At 41.8% G+C, this 13,121-nt stretch overlaps 1 long non-coding RNA gene and 1 other non-coding gene across 2 annotated transcripts; both read left to right on the forward strand.

The window, feature by feature from the left end:
- The first annotated feature begins 5,305 nt into the window (after nt 1-5,305).
- Nucleotides 5,306-12,815, forward strand: LOC115783249 (uncharacterized). The gene is made up of 5 exons (XR_004020198.1): nt 5,306-5,433; nt 6,401-6,444; nt 6,609-6,662; nt 9,753-9,843; nt 11,806-12,815. It is a non-coding gene; the product is annotated as an uncharacterized LOC115783249 (long non-coding RNA).
- Nucleotides 7,514-7,620, forward strand: LOC115783838 (U6 spliceosomal RNA). Its single transcript, XR_004020249.1, has one exon. It is a non-coding gene; the product is annotated as a U6 spliceosomal RNA (small nuclear RNA).
- Nucleotides 12,816-13,121: the final 306 nt, after the last annotated feature.

The raw sequence follows: 13,121 nt of genomic DNA on the forward strand, positions 1-13,121 counted from the left end.
CAGCAGATGAGCCCCCCCCACCCCCCCCCCCCCCCCCCCACCCCCGAGCCTGGTTCTGCTGGAGGTTTCTTCCTGTTAAAGAGAGTTTTTCCTTCCCACTGTCACAAAGTGCTGCTCATGGGGGGTCGTTTTGACTGTTGGGTTTTCTCTGTAATTATTGTAATTATTATTGGTCAATTCAATTCAATTCAATTTTATTTATATAGCGCCAAATCACAACAAACTGTCGCCTCAAGGTGCTTTGTATTGTGGGTAAAGACCCTACAATAATATAGAGAAAACCCAACAGTCAAAACGACCCCCATGAGATAAGATGGTGCCTGATTATTCAAGACCTTGTATGTGAGGAGAAGAATTTTAAATTCTATTCTAGATTTAACAGGGAGCCAATGAAGAGAAGCCAATATGGGAGAAATCTGCTCTCTCTTTCTAGTCCCTGTCAGTACTCTAGCTGCAGCATTTTGGATCAGCTGAAGGCTTTTCAGGGAGCTTTTAGGACAGCCTGATAATAATGAATTACAATAATCCAGCCTAGAAGTAATAAATGCATGAATTAGCTTTTCAGCATCACTCTAAGAAAGGATGTTTCTAATTTTAGAAATATTGCGCAAATGCAAAATAGCGGTCCTACATATTTGTTTAATATGTGCATTGAAGGACATATCCTGGTCAAAAATGACTCCAAGATTTCTCACAGTGTTACTGGAGGCCAAAGTAATGCCATCCAGAGTAAGTATCTGGTTAGACACCATGTTTCTAAGATTTGTGGGGCCGAGAACAAGAATTTCAGTTTTATCTGAATTTAGAAGCAGGAAATTAGAGGTCATCCAGGCCTTAATATCTTTAAGATATTCCTGCAGTTTAACTAATTGATGTGTGTCATCTGGCTTCATTGATAGGTAAAGCTGAGTATCATCTGCATAACAATGAAAATTGATGCAGTGCTTTCTAATAATACTGCCTAAGGGAAGCATGTATAATGTAAATAAAATTGGTCCTAGCACAGAACCCTGTGGAACTCCATAATTAACCTTAGTGTGTGAAGAAGACTCCCCATTTACATGAACAAATTGGAGTCTATGAGATAAATATGATTCAAACCACTGCAGTGCAGTACCTTTAATACCTATAGCAAGCTCTAATCTCTGTAATATAATGTTATGGTCAACAGTATCAAAAGCTGCACTGAGGTCCAACAGGACAAGAACAGAGATGAGTCCACTGTCAGAGGCTCTAAGAAGATCATTTGTAACCTTCACTAATGCTGTTTCTGTACTGTGATGAATTCTGAAACCTGACTGAAACTCTTCAAATAAACCGTTCCTCTGCAGATGATCAGTTAGCTGTTTTACAACTACTCTTTCAAGAATCTTTGAGAGAAAAGGAAGGTTGGAGATTGGCCTATAATTAGCTAAGACAGCTGGGTCAGTGATGGCTTTTTAAGTAGAGGTTTAATTACAGCCACCTTGAAGGCCTGTGGTACATAGCCAACTAATAAAGACTGATTGATCATTTTTAAGATTGAAGCATCAATAATTGGAAAGACTTCTTTGAACAGTCTAGTAGGAATGGGATCTAATAAACATGTTGCTGGTTTGGAGGAAGTAACTATTGAAGTTAACTCTGAAAGATCAACTGGAGCAAAAGAGTCTAAACAAATACCAGCAGTGCTGAAAGCAGCCGAACATGAAGAATAATCTTTGAGATGGTTATGAATCATTTTTTCTCTAATGTCTAAAATTTTATTTGTAAAGAAATCCATGAAGTCACTACTAGTTAAAGTGAAAGGAATACTCGGCTCTACAGAGCTCTGACTCTTTGTCAGCCTGGCTACAGTGCTGAAAAGAAACCTGGGGTTGTTCTTATTTTCTTCAATTAATGATGAATAGTAAGATGTCCTAGCTTTACGGAGGGCTTTTTTATAGAGCAACAAACTTTTTTTCCAGGCTAAATGAGCATCTTCTAATTTAGTGAGACGCCATTCCCTCTCCAGCTTTCGGGTTATCTGCTTTAAGCTGTGCGTTTGTGAATTATACCACGGAGTCAGGCACTTCTGATTTGAAGCTTTCCTTTTCAGAGGAGCCACAGTATCCAAAGTTATACGCAGTGAGGATGTAAAACTATTGACGAGATAATCGACCTCACTGGGAGCAGAGTTTAGGTAGCTGCTCTGTACTGTGTTGGCACTGAAGAGCATAACAATGAAGGAATTAGATCCTTAACTTAGTTACAGCACTTTCAGAAAGACTTCTACTGTAATAAAACTTATTCCCCACTGCTGTGTAATCCATTAAAGTAAATGTAAATGTTACTAAGAAATGATCAGACAGGAGGGGGCTTTCAGGGAATACTGTTAAGTCTTCAGTTTCTATGCCATATGTTAGGACAAGATCCAGAGTATGATTAAAGTGGTGGGTGGGCTCCTTTACATTTTGAGAGAAGCCAATTGAATCTAACAATAGATTAAATGCAGTGTTGAGGCTGTCATTCTCAGCATCTACATGGATGTTAAAATCACCCACTATAATTATTTTTATCTGAACTGAGCACTAAATCAGATAAAAAGTCTGAGAAATCAGACAGAAACTCTGAGTAAGGACCAGGTGGACGATAGATGATAACAAATAAAACAGGTTTTGATTTTCCCAATTAGGATGGACAAGACTAAGAGTCAGGCTTTCAAAAGAATGAAAACTTTGTCTGGGTCTCTGATTAATTAATAAGCTGGAATTGAAGATTGCAGCTAATCCTCCTCCTCGACCTGTGCTTCGAGCATTCTGACAGTTACTGTGACTCGGGGGTGTTGATTCATTTAAACTAACATATTCATCCTGCTGTAACCAGGTTTCTGTAAGGCAGAATAAATCAATACGTTGATCAATTATTAAATCATTTACTAACAGGGACTTGGAAGAGAGAGACCTAATGTTTAATAATCCACATTTAATTGTTTTATTTTTTGGTGCAGTTGATGAAGCTGTATTATTTATTGTTTTTGAATTTTTATGCTTAAATAGCTTTTTGCTGATTTTAGCTTTGGTGTTTGGTGGTCTGGGAGCAGGCACCGACTCTATGGGGATGGGGTTTTGGGGGGATGGCAGGAGGAGAGAAGCTGCAGAGAGGCGTGTAAGACTGCAACTCTGCTTCCTGGTCTCAACCCTGGGGAGTCAGGTTTTAGGAGGGTTAATAAATTTGGCCATATTTCTAGAAATTAGAGCTGCTCCATCCAAAGTGGAATGGATGCCGTCTCTCCTAACAAGACCAGGTTTTCCCCAGAAACTTTGCCAGTTATCTATGAAGCCCACGTCATTTTTTGGACACCACTCAGACAGCCAGCGATTCAAGGAGAACATGCGGCTAAACATGTGGCTCCTGGTCTGATTGGGGAGGGGCCCAGAGAAAACTACAGAGTCCGACATCGTTTTAGCAAAGTTACACACCGAGTCAATATTAATTTTAGTGACCTCCGATTGGCGTAACCGGGTGTCATTACTGCCGACGTGAATAATGATCTTACCAAATCTACGATTAGCCTTAGCCAGCAGTTTCAAATTTCCATGAATGTCGCCTGCTCTGGCCCCTGGAAGACATTTGACTATGGTCGCCGGTGTCTCTAGCTTCACGTTTCTCAAAACAGAGTCGCCAATAACCAGAGTTTGTTCCTCGGCGGGTGTGTCGCCGAGTGGAGAAAAACGGTTAGAGACGTGAACAGGTTGGTGGTGTACCCGGGGCTTCTGCTTAGGACTACGCTTCCTCCTCACCGTCACCCAGCTGGCCTGTTTTCCCTGCTGCTCGGGATCTGCTGGGGGGGAGCTAACGGCGGCTAAGCTACCATGGTCCGCACCCGCTACAGGGGCCTGGCTAGATGTAGGATTTTCCAGGGTGCGGAGCCGAGTCTCCAGTTCAGAAAGCCTGGCCTCCAGAGCTACAAACAGACTACATTTATTACAAGTACCGTTACTGCTAAAGGAGGCCGAGGAGTAACTAAACATGTGACACCCAGAGCAGGAAAGTGCAGGAGGGACAGGAGAAGAAGCCATGCTGGTAGTGAGTCGGCTAAGGGCTAAGCTACTAGCTGAGCTAAGCTAGCGAATTTCTAAAAACAAATAAAGTGAGTAATGTGAATACAGGTGATTCAGCAAAGAGTATGCTATTTAAAGTAGGTGAAGATTACACTAAAATATGTTATTATCCAGATAAATCGAGTTATACAGATATAACAGCTAACAGACAGCAAAACACTGTGCTCCGAAACAGCAACAGGAAGTGATACAATACCGCAGTGAGAGCCAACACCAAGTTGGTCTTTACCTACAATATAAAGTGCCTTTAGGCAACTGTTTATTGTGATTTGGTGCTATGTAAATAAAATTGAATTGAATGATCTGAGGCATATTTTCTGCTATTTTGGTGTCAAGTTCAAGTTATTCCTTTTTCCTAAGTAGATGCTCTACTTGGTCCTCCAGAGAACATGTTTCTCTTTATGCACCAACACATTAATTTATAAAAATGAATTCCCAAAGCTGTATAGATGCTGATAAACCTGGTACCCTGGCCTGTTAATATACTAAGTGTAATTTATATTGATGAATGTATCTTGGAGGAGTTGGGGAACAGACATACAGACGGATGCTGACATCATTACAGTGAGAAGACTCTACTTTCTTTTGCACTACATGTAAATATTGTATCATCCCAGTCCTGCTGTGAGCCTCCTCTCTGTCAGCAGCCTCGTTGTTTTATATTTGTGTGCAGCACCTGCTGCCTTATTCCTGCACCTAATGAGTAATAACTCTCTGTGTCTTGTTGGACCTCCTTTTGCCTTCAGAACTGTCCAAATGCTTCGTGGCACAGATTGAAGGAGATGCTTGAAACACTCCTCACAGACTTTGGTCCGTGTTGATCTGAGAGCGTCGTGCATTTGGTGCAGACTCTCACACTGCATGATGTGAATCTGTTTCTGAAGTTTATAGTTTATGACTAAGCTCGAAATGACTGTCAGCTTAACAAATGGAGGCCGTTGTAAAAGTTAGTGGTTAATGGGATTTTTCACATTAAGAGCTCCTAAAGGAACAAACACTCATTTTCGTGCTGCTGTCCAGTTTTGAAAGATTGTAGTTTTCTGTCAGACATAAATATTAAAACATATAAAATTTAATAAAAGCATTTAAATATTTTATTCTGTATTTACTGTCACTATGAAAACTCACAGCTGCCCTGAATCTTCACTCGCGCAGGGCTTTTATTTTGAAGGACAGCTTATGAATTAGCTGACCCCACCGTCACTCTGCGCCCACTCACCTGAGGGTTAGCACAGAGGTTTTCAGGCTGCGCTGAATTCGGATATGTGTGCAGAGATAGTTTCCCACAGTCCGAGTCACCGTGACTGACGTGGATGCCGAGCAGGCTGCAGGGACCGTGTGGAGGAAAGCTGTGGGTGAATTTCATGGTTATCTCTGCGTTAATTGACATTTTAATCCACTTTAGCGAAATTCCGCTAAAAAGACGTTCGTTAGTTCAATCAGCGTGTCTCCGGTGAGTGACGAAGGGAGCGAGTTTGTGTCACAGGAATTAATAGACTTGGTTGTTGTTTCAGCTCTGCGGAGCTTCGCAGTCCTCGCGCAGCGTTCCAGCGATGAGAACGAAGGTAAAAGTCGGAGTGAGTTTGTCTAATTAATGCACACAAGTTAATTCTTTGCAGTAAAACCGCTTTTTTTCCGGACTGAAACAATGACGGCTTTAAGTTTGAATTCTAACCATTAAGTTCTGCAGACGTTCATGAACTCGAGCCGAAGTGTTTCGTCATCACCTGTCTGCCCTCAGGTAGCAGAAATTTGGGAATAAAGCCGAAGGTCTGACACACATTTCATGCCGAATTTGTCAGCTGACTCCACTGCTTCGTTATTATTCGTCATTTTTGTGACGTTAATGTTTTGGCCCAAATAATTGCGATGCTTTAACAGAGAGTGCTTGGTGGCTGATTTTTCTCCTCCTGCAGTCACTCTGCAGCTCCGCGGTCAGACAGCGACGCCCTGAGGCAGGCCCTGGAACTGCAGCTTTTGTTTTTAGGCATTATCAGCGTTTTTGCCCACATTTAGCTGAAACTGAAGCAGCCTGTTAGCCGAATTCCCCATTAAGCTGTAATAAGTAATATTTATCGTTACGGGTCACATGGAGAGAGTTTTGCCGGTTTAATGCTAAATGTTAGTTTTTTTTGTACGGAGTCTGGTGACGGATGTCGTTTCGAGACAGAATATGACCTCTCACACCAAATTCACTTCTGGCAGGAGGATTTTTGATAACAAACTGTTTTATGAGTCGTGTATCTCTAAATAAATCAAAATTGTGATTTTCATTTTAGTGTTTTTGACTTTGCTGGGTTTTTTTCTTCTTCTTTCAGGCTTTGATGCTGCAGCTCAGTCAGACAGCGACACCCTGTGGTAGGTGAGTGGAATTGCCGCTGTTGTCTTGAACGTAATGTTTACCCGCATTAATGAGAAATACTGAAACAAACTGTTTATCAGCAGCTGTAAGAAGTTACTGATGTATGATAGTGTGTTTCTGACTTTTCTGTGATATCCAGCTGTTTTTCCCTCCTCCTCTTTCAGAGTTTGAAATCCCACTCTGGATCGCAGCAGTGAAACAGTGCCGCCCTGTGGCAGGTTCGTAGAACTGCAGCTGTTCTGTAATTTCAACAAAAGCATAGTCACAGTTTAAGCCAGGACATAACAGGCAGATTTAAGCTCTCTCTCTCTCTCTCTCTCTCTCTCTCTCTCACTCACTCACTCTCACTCTCACTCTCACTCTCACTCTCACTCTCACTCACATACACACACACACACAGTTGATGTGTGTGTGGCAGCAAACAAGACAGCAGCTGTTTCACAGTCAGTCAGCTGCAGCATAAAGAACAGAATGAGAGTCCAGGTCCTGCTGGGCTTCAGAAAAGCCTCCTGATCCAAATCCTGCTGTGGGATCCAGACCCTGAGGAGGTCTTTCTGTCCTCCTGGCTGGGTTTTTCTGTCCTTGTCTCTTCCTGTTTGAGTGCTGCACAGTGATGTCAGGCAGTCAGACCTGTTTTCTCTGTCCTCCCCCCTCCTGAATACCTCAGTCTGCCAGCCCTGGGGGTGGGGTGGTGGTTGGGGGTTAGATAACCTTCCAGCAGGACTGTGGGAGGAGGGGTGTTGACTCAGCCTTTTGTTCTGGTGCCTTTAGCCATCCAATCGTTAGCCTGTGACGTATAACCAGCCTTTGTAAATCTCCCACAATGCCTCTGTGTCTCTCACAGGCTCAAAGTGAAACCAGAGAACCAGGAACAGACTCAGACCGGCTCTCACTGAGCCCCTGTGACAGATTACAGATATATAACCAAGCCTGCAGCACCCAGAGGTGTTTGAGCTGCTGTTTCCTGCCAGCTTGAACCCACTTTAAGCCTCTCTTCTCCAGCTAACCCTGGCTCTGCCAGCATCCAGGCCAGATGGCCTTAAATTCCTGAGACGTGCTTGGGGTTGTTGTGTTACTTCGGTAGCACATATACTAAAATTGGAACGATACAGAGAAGATTAGCATGGCCCCTTGCGCAAGGATGACACGCAAATTCGTGAAGCGTTCCTCATTTTCCTTTTTTTTAATCAAAATTCAGAGTCAACCTTTGATTGGATTTGCTGCAGTTTTTGTGTCCTGTTTTGCTTCTGAACTGAAGGCTGGTTTGGATGCTGCTTCAGTCCTGCACAGGGACCAGATGGACTCTCATCCTTCACTCCAGCAGGAGGACAGAAAAGACTCCAGGAGGAGCTGAAGGCTCATTTAACTTCTTTACTCGAGTAATGACCTTTACCCACCAGATGCATGAAATCCGTGCGAATGTTTCGCGCTTTATAAATATTTTTCGGACTCTCCTGTTCTTAATGCAGCCGTTCACACCGACCGCGTCATTTCACAGGACGAATTTGCGGCATTTTTTTTTTTGGATCAAGTTAGATTTTTCTGACTTTCGCAAGTGAACAAACAGATCTAACCAATCAGAGCGCTGCATTTAGCAACATGTAGCTCAAAATGTACTGAACATACAGTAATGTGGGAACAGTAAACTCGTACTATTTTACCTCAGACACACAGCTACACGCTGTTCTGAGTCAGTCGGCTCTCTGAAATTATTCTCTGCCTCCTCACGTGGTCCCAACTCTGCCAACGAGAGCTCAAACTGTCCCACTGACATCCTGAAATATGCGCGAAAGCATCCGTGATGCAGCATCAACTCCGGGATCAAACCATGAAACTCTCCCTGCTGCTGCTTTCTTATGAGCTGGATGAACCCAGAATCTGTTTCTTCCTTTTCTTGTTTAGAAACATCAGGAACTCATTACATCATCGTTTAATGTCGACTGCTTTTTTTTTTTTTTTCCTTCACCGTGTGTTATATGAAGACGATTTAGCTGCAAAAACGCAACACGTCTGGTGTGTAAACGTTACACGACAGGTTCGCATCCGAAAGATGCGGAATTTCGTGTCATTTTTACGCAACGCATCCGTGTGAAACGGCCTTAAAAGCGAAAAACTGCTGTATCTGAAATGTACTCAGAGGGTTAAAGTAAAAACTTCTAATAAGGTATTATTACTATTAATAAGCAGCATAATAGGAATAACTGTGACAACCTGTCAGATTGTACCTGAGTGAACCAAACACTGGAAGATTGGAGAATCCCTCTAGATTCAGGGGCCTCGAGGTCTGGTGTCCTGCAGCTTTTAGATGTGTCTGCTTCATCACATCTGAGTCAAAAATGGAAGTCATTAGCAGGACTCTGGAGAACTTGGCTGTATACTGAGGAGGTAAGGATCTGTTGGATCAGGGACACATCTAAAACCTGCAGGACACCGGCCCTCAAGGCCTGGAGTTTGAGATCCCTGCCCTAGATTATTGGGAAGGAAAGAAAAATGTACATCCCACCTTGTATAAACTTGTTTTTGCTTTTCTCGGTACCCCAGCTTCATCTGTGTCCTGAAGGAGGTGAAATCACCAACAAAGAAGAAAAAAAAACACCTGAAGCCCAGCACTGTGCAAAAATCCTGGGCTTCATTTTATATTTTTATTATATACTATAATGTATAAATATGTATTATAATTATTTATAATTTTTGTTATATATTTTTATTACTTACAAACCAAGTAAAACAGGAACATTCAAATCACAACCTTCTCTCCAATTTGTTTCTACTTTACCTTTGACCTCACCGTTGTATCATAAAGACAGACACCATATTAATAAGTTCAGAATTTATGTGTCAGCATCACAAACTTCATTCATTCATTTATTCACTTCAAAGCCTTACACACCAAAGCCACAGTGTGGTTATAATCACTCTGCCTGTTTTACATTTACTGCCCACTTGATGGCGCAGTAGAGCAAATAAAGCACCGTGAAGCTTCATCTCACCGTCACTAAACTGCTGTTAAAATGTCCATCCAGGGTCAGTGAGCCTATCTCAGCTGTCAGAGGGCGAGAGGCAGGATACACCTGTTGGAGGGCTAACACAGAGAGACACAAAGATGCCAAAAAGTCACATTTAAAAACCAGAACAGGAAATAAAAAGCAATATAAACAACAGATAAACCAAAAGGATGTAAAATATATTTTAATAAACTGGTAAACAAAATAAGTGCTGTTGTCGGTCAGCAGCTTCAGTATCTGTGGCACTGACAAGCATGACTGCAAAGATAGTGATTACTCATTTGTTGTGTGTTCTTGTTACAGCTTCCTTCACACCAGCTCTTCCCTCCAGAACATCTGAAGAACCTACAGATGAAGAGCTGGTTCAGGCAGCAGTTCACACTGAGGAGTATAAGTAACTGAACTTTTATCCATCTCACATTTTTATAATAATAGAAAGACTTGCATTCATGTTCTGCTATTTTTATTCAGTTTATTCAATTTTGATGTGAACACAGAAAAAGAGGCGAAAGCAGATGAAGGTTTGTGTTTCATTAAATACTCGGTGGGTTTCCTCTGTGCTCGCTAACCAAGCTGCTGCCGTTCAGCTTTGACATCACAACTGATCAGAACACCCACAGATAATTAATCTCATTATTTAAACACGTGGCTTCTCCTCCACTTTCCTGCATTCCTGCATCAACAACTCGTCCCCTTAGAATTATAAGGTTCTATCTGCGTTCTGACCAGTTTTGAGATATTGAGCTTTAAAGTTTTTGTAAAACTTACTCCAAATTACACATGGAGTAAGTTTCGTTCACACAATATTATGAAACACACCCTCTATGTATTCTAAATCAGTAATATCAAAATCCTATTACATGTGCAAATGGGGTTTTTTTGAACAAGTAAAATGCAGATAGAACCTTATAATTCTAAAAACTCATTTTTTGTTTGGAATTTTAAGGTTCTATCTGCAAAATGTGATAACTACTACTGATTTTCAAGGAATGAAAAATAGTTAACTTATAGTAATTTTAAACCATAAAATTATAGATATAGTCGAGTGTCCACAAGTATGGTTAAATGAAATTTAATGAACTCTGTGGCAGTTTTAAAGGTTCTTATTTCATGGCAAACTGGTTTTACGCACACATTTCCCTTTACTAGAAGAAGACGATGCTTGACAAAGTGTTATCTTTGAATGTTTCAATGCTACAACATCTCCATCCATCCATTCTCTTCCACTTATCCTGTTCAGGGTCGTGGGGGGGGGTCTGGAACCTATCACAGCTGAAAGGCAACCACTCACACTCACGGGCAATTTAGAGTGACCAATTAACCTAACCCCACAAAGTGCATGTCTTTGGACTGTGGGAGGAAACCCACGCAGACACGGGGAAAACACGCAAACTCCACAAAGAGAGAGAGCGAGAGGCCCAGGCCAAGATGGAATCAAGCCCAGGCCTAGATGTCAATCTAGCTGTGAGGCAGTAGTGCTAACCACCACGCTACCTTGCTGCACAACATCTATTACACAATTTTAAAATTGTACAATTAAAAAAAACAAACTTTTCATTAAATTCATGTTGGCAGACTGAGCCCTCTTTTTTCCCCATCCTTTATTTTTCCAAAGTGAAAACCAATATGAAAACCAACAAGTAAAATTTAAATTTATAATAAATAAATAGAATAAAATAAACATTATATATAAATTTAGGAGGGGTATATTTTGACGTATAAATAAATTCAAATTTCAATAAAAATTTGTACAGAGTCAAATAAATTCTGGATAATTTGCCAGAATGTTTTTTTCCCCATTTAGCCCAGATCTTTTTACATTTTACAAGCTGCAATATACCTGAAAAAGCATTCTTTAAAATACTGAATAAACATTTAGATTCTGAGTCCATGTCCAATGAGTACAAAAATCCAAATAAAAACTCACTCCAGTTAAAAGGTAGATTTGTAAACTTGGATCTTTAATTAAAATTATTCTGCTATAAAAATGTCACTGACAATGAACTGCTTTGTTTCGGTTGTATTTATTCAGGAAAAATCTGACAATTTCGTTTCCTGCCATTAGTGCTTCTGTCTGTTGTCAACTCATTTTTGAAATCTTCAACCTTTAGATGTCTTGTAAACAGCCCCAGCTTACCATGAAACATTTTCTCTTGCATCTCCTTTGCTTGTCATTGTGCCGGGCACCAACATGACAAACAAGAAGCAACCTGATTGGCTCTCTTGTGAACATTTCAAGTTCCTATTGGTTTAGAACCTTATAATTCTAAGGCGATGAACTGCAGTCTGATCCACTGTCGTCTTCTAAAAATCAAACTTTTCATGGAACTAAAACGTCTGTTTCTCTTTCATTCAGCCTCTGACCTACAGACACCTCTCTTGCTACACCTGCATCTACCTCCAGCACTTCCTTACGGGAGGAGCCCACAGGTGAGGAACTGCTGGAGGCCTCACAGGAGCTCCACTTGTGGACATACCAGCTCCTAGTGCTCCTGACCATGAGGCTGCCCGTCTGTCTGTGGATCCTCCACTAGTGCTGGGTCAGTCGCCGAGGGCAGCTCTGATTGTAGAGCAGCAGCAGTGGATCAGCCAGGTGCTGTTTACCGCAGACAGTTCAGCGAGGCCACGGCTCATCACTGAGCTGAACTTTTGGTGGTATCCTCACACCCGGCCGGTTTACACCCCCCAAACCCCTCTCTGCATGCAGTGCTGTTCCTGTGGAGGCCACACAGAGTCTGGGGTCTGCAGCTGACATGTGCAGAGGCTTTCTGGTAAGAGGGTAGACAGAATCATCCCTCTCTGGCAACACCAGAGGAGGTTCAAGGCAGCAAAGGGGAAGGGCCCCTCCTTTCCTTCCCAAGAAGTTAAATGAGCCTTCAGCTCCTCCTGGAGTCTTTTCTGTCCTCCTGCTGGAGTGAAGGATGAGAGTCCATCTGGTCCCGGCGCAGGACTGAAGCAGCATCCAAACCAGCCTTCAGTTCAGAAGCCAACAGGACACAAAAACTGCAGCAAATCCAATCAAAGGTTGACTCTGAATTTTGATCCAGGAAGCTTTCAGTGCCACATCACTCTCTGTAACATGTCGTGCACATGTTAAACTTGTGGTCCTGTGTGTTCATTTGCTGCACCTCCCCCTGAATAAAGCTACAAAGTTAACAGGTTAACCTGTTAACTTTATTCAGAATGTAACAACTAGTGATGTGTCGTTCTGTGTCGAGGATTCGAAACGTGTATCGAGTAATTGAGGGAGACTTTTCTGAAGCTCAGCTCTGTGGCAAAGCTGTTTCTAACTAAAACGAATAAGTAAAATGTCCCTAATGAGCACACTTACCAACCAAGTAACACAATCACGTCACAACTCTCTCCCCAATTTATTTCCCAACATTGTATCATAAGGACAGACACCATATTAGTTAGTTCAGGATTTATTTATTGTCATCACAAAAATCGTTGTTCAAAGCTTCACGCACCAAAGTCTTGGTCTGATTGTAATCAGTCTGTCTGTTTTACATTGACTGTCCTCTTGATGGCGCAGTTTCGACCCATGGGTTCACCGATTGACTGAAAAGCTTAAATGCTTCCTGAAGCTTCATCTCACCGTCACTAGATTATAATCACTCTACCTGTTTTACATTCACTGTCCACTTGATGGCGTAATACAGCAAATGAAGC

This window comes from Archocentrus centrarchus, chromosome 7 (assembly GCF_007364275.1).
Source record: "Archocentrus centrarchus isolate MPI-CPG fArcCen1 chromosome 7, fArcCen1, whole genome shotgun sequence".
NCBI lineage: Eukaryota > Metazoa > Chordata > Actinopteri > Cichliformes > Cichlidae > Archocentrus > Archocentrus centrarchus.